This window comes from Cnephaeus nilssonii, assembly GCF_951640355.1.
Source record: "Cnephaeus nilssonii genome assembly, chromosome: 21".
Classification (NCBI taxonomy): Eukaryota; Metazoa; Chordata; class Mammalia; order Chiroptera; family Vespertilionidae; genus Cnephaeus; species Cnephaeus nilssonii.
The window spans coordinates 33,826,563-33,830,977 of NC_137092.1; positions in this window are offsets into that span (position 1 = coordinate 33,826,563).

The window sequence follows — 4,415 nt, forward strand, 5'->3', positions numbered from 1 at the left end:
GAGCAGCACTAAGGAGCTATGAGTCAAGCTGAAAAGAGCTAGCATGGGGATAGGAAGGAGTGAGCAGGCAGGTGGTTAGGAGCAAGCAGGCGCGCAGTTAGGAATGAGGGGTCCTGGATTAGGAGAGGGCACAGGCTGGTCTGAGGGACACCCCCCACCCCAAACATAAATTTTGTGCATCAGGCCTCTAGTTACTCTCATAATACTTCAATGGGAGCCTCTTTACTTCCTGGGTGTGCTGATATAAAAGAAACCCCAGATGACTCACTCTGTGAAACTGTTCTGGTGTAGGAACTATCCTAGTCTGTATCGGCACCGGAGAAGCATGCACTGAAAGTGAAATGGATGGAGATGATCAACTAAAGAGAAAGGAAGGTTTAGTATGACTTTCAGCTATGTGGATGATGCTGGATGCGGAGGAAGCCCAACACTTTGTCTCTGAGCAGTAAGAGACAAGTGAATGGAAGGCGCATTTGTTATGCTTCGTGAATTGGTAACCCCAAGACTAAGGTTTCTCTTAACCATCCAAGACTGCCTGACTGTTCATCCAGATTATTTCCTAAATTGTCTCCTTAAGTGGGACAGGTGAAACTACCAACCTGGATTCTATATCTTGCCCACCAACTGTGGATATCTGTGTTTAGCTAGTTGCCTAAAACAAAAGAGTAAGCTCTGGAAATTGTCCTAAAGGAATCTTCACTACTCAGCTGAACTACATCCCCATAGTAACCAAAATGCTTACCTCTCAAAAATAAATGTGAAGAATAACCAAATACAACCCAGTGAAACTCTTTGGAATACTGAGGAAAGCGCAATTAAATGTGAACTTCCTAGAGATGAAGGAAAACAAAACCACCAAATGGTTACTTCCTTTAGAAAGAGGAATCACAAAAAAGAGAAGGGATTTAAATGATTAACCATTAACCTGCTTTTAATCTTTCACCATGTAGTGTACCAGAACTTTATATAAATTATCATAATTAACCTTCAAAAAAACTATGATATAGTTTTTACCTTCCTCATTGCATAAATGAGGAAACCAGTTTAGATAGAAAATATAACCTGCCCTCAAACCGCTTAGATAGTTAGTAGCTAAGTCAAATTCTGAGCCCAAGACTGATTTAAAATACAAGCTTTTTCTTCATACCAAAATAATTTCCACTTTTTGGCCAATTTTGGCTTCCTGTAAGGACAATGAATCAGCCATTTAAGAATAAATCAACACTGTTGTGCTTTCTTCAATGGTATGTCCACCACCAGATGCTATTGGTGGTGTAGTTAATGGCATAGATTTGTGACCTTCTCCAGAGAATGTGCTGAAATGACAGGAGCCTCCTCATCCTAATACTTTAGAAGTTATACCGCAGCCACAGAACCAACCAATGCCCAACTAATATTGGGATACAAAAGCCCAGATTCCTTGCCTTCAGTGTGGACAATTCTGTGTGCCAAGCCAGCATGACCATGGGTGAACCTGAGAGGGGGCGGTGAAGGATTAAGAAAAGACAGACAATAGAAAACAGCTGGGCACGAGATGGGATGGTGCTTCTCTGATGGAGAGACAGTGCCAGGGCCTGCAAGCCGAGTCTTTATTTTATAGCCAGATCCCATGAGGCAAAGGAAGGGCGTGGTCAAGATGTTTACAATGTTCTCCTGGGTTTCAAACCTACTCAATTACATGCGCCTGATCAAGCTTTGTTTACTTGCTGCACCTCCCACAGCCAATATCACTTAGCCAAGTGGGACCACAGGTTCAGACCATAAGGTCAAGCTTACAACCATAGCCTTTGGCTATAATTGTGCTGGGACTTGCACATGGCTTTGCCACTAGAGGATCCTGCCCTCTCAGTACTCCCAGGCTTGAACCTGTCTAAGTGCTGTAGCTGTTCTCTGCATCCTGTGAGGCAATTTATACTCTAGAGCTCACCATGGGTCAAGTGAAGGCTACGCTAGCTGAGAACACATCCTTGCTCAGCTCCTTTGCTCCCCTACCATGCTACTTCATTGCCATACAGTTTTGGTGTGTGTGTGTGTGTGTGTGTTTGAGAGAGAGAGAGAGAAAAAGAGAGAGAGAGGGAGAGAGAGAGAGAGAGAGAGAGAGAGAGAGAGAGAGAGAGAGAGAAAGTTTCCTGATGAGCACACCATCAAACATTTGGATACATCTAAATCCATTCTGGAGAAACTGACTGAACACAGTTTGTACCATAGGTGGACCTCAAAGGCAAACTCTAAGAATGGGATTCTAGAGTTGCATCACCCACCAGCCAACTGGCAATCACTGGTGATGGCTGAAGTATTGATAGTCCTGGCTTGCTGTAGGATTGCAACTATGAACATTTTCACCTGCTAAGTACCATGGGATGAAGATGGAAGGAGATGCATTGGCTTGTGCAATACCTCTGACATTTGAGAGGGACAGTAGAAATGGAATTAATGGTTGTGAAACTGGGTGACTGAGTACCATTAATACAGACTCAGTGTCCCTTAGCTGAAAAATGAAAGAACAAGGCAATCAATCACAATTCAAACCCAAGTGTGAAATCCAGAAGGCCTCCTTGTCAGTATTTAAAGAAACTTTTGTCTCAGGTAGCTGGGAGGCTAAACTAAAGGCCAAATTCTGGATATAATCATAAAAAAAATAATAGGACTTCAATAAAATACGATTTATTATATCTGGCAAGTTTTGTACTAAAAGGAAGGGCCCTTATGGAAGGAATGGTACCTCTAGACCCGGCATGAGAATATATAGATGGACCACAAAATCTTCAACCCCAGAATCACCTATACTCAAAGAGCCTGTATAACAGGCTCACTTTCCTTTGTTATAAGATAGTGCCCCCATTATTTGAAGACCATGCAAAGACATCAAATGTGTCATATATCTTATAAGCCCATAATTCCTCACCTCCAGATCTGTTCACACCTCACCTCCAGGCATCAGACCAATAGCTAGAGTCAAACCTCAGCATGAACTGACTAAGAATGTGCTGGACCTGCTAAGGGAGGAGAGGACTCATATGCAGATTCTGTGCTACCTTCCTAGCCTGTGTGAGGAGTTGGGAGAGTGTGCCTAGGAAGGGATCTTTAAGCCAGGTAACGGAGAGTTTTTCAGGTGGGGCACCCTCTCTCATAACACAGAATTTAACAGCCTAGCAAGTGACCTGGAAATCAGTTTGGATATTTCTCTGTGATGCTTTCAGAAATTTAAGGAAGACGATGGTTCATGTTACATGGTCTAGAGACTCCAGAACTGCAATGGAAGAAAATGGAAGTGATCCAAGTTTCAGTGAAGTAGGCAGAGTGATCCATTTTATAAACCAGAAGACCCACCTGCTTTTTTTCTTCAGGAGAACCCCGAGGATGGATGTACCATTTACCAAGGCAATAAGGAATGTACCAGTGACAGGGACCAATATTACAGCAAAATTAAATTGTGACTGGCTCTCTACATCTTGTGATAGGGGAGATGCCATTATCAAAGGTGTCTGCCCAGAAGTAGTGGGGCTCATAGAATCCCAGGAGAGCAGAGCTAAGTGACAGCACTTAACCTTCAGAATTATTGGAGACCCGGGATGAGGGTGACGCAAGTGATATGCCTAGGATGCATATTTACTGAAAGCCTGCTCCACACCAATCCCTCTTCAGAGTATGTTTGGGAAAATTAATCAAAAGAGGCCAATGTTAAGCATAAGGTACTGTGTACTAGGGAAAGACCGGAGAGTCAGTGGAGGTGAAATATGAGGGAGAACCCAAATCCACATGCAAGACCCACACGATACAATGAATCTAGTAACTTTATGTAAAAACATTGTTGGGTTTGTATAGGGACCTCATTGCAGAGGTTGCAAAGTTGGAGGAAGTGGTGAGTGGACGTGAATAGAGCCTCCAACATACCTCGAGCTATAAAAGTGATTGGTATGGGGTTTCTCCTTGTGTGTGGGATAGTTGCTCACAGCTTTTTATTTTTTTTTATTAAAGAAAAGGAGAACCAGATCAGATGGAGGACATGCGAATGCACAGGGCTCTGTGCATTCATCGAGCTTCACATTCATCGAGCTTTCGGAGTTTGTTCTCTGAGGATGAAATAAGTGGGTCAGACACCACATAAATGCCCGTCATAGAAGACGAAAGTCGAGAGGCAGCCTTAGCAAGTCAGAGACCAAGCACTTGGGGGTTTAGAAAGGATGCAACTCTCTTCAAATAGGAGAGAATCGACAAGACTTTTGGGGTTGTTGACATTTAATGTAAATACCGAGGACCTGGTGATTTGCAGGTGGAAACATGGAGTAGAGGTAACCCAGGGAAAAATAATTGACCTGAATCCAAGTCCACAAGCAGACCCATACAATGAAATTAATGTAGTAACTTCATGTAAATACATTTTGGGGTTTGTATATGGACCTCATTTCATTGAG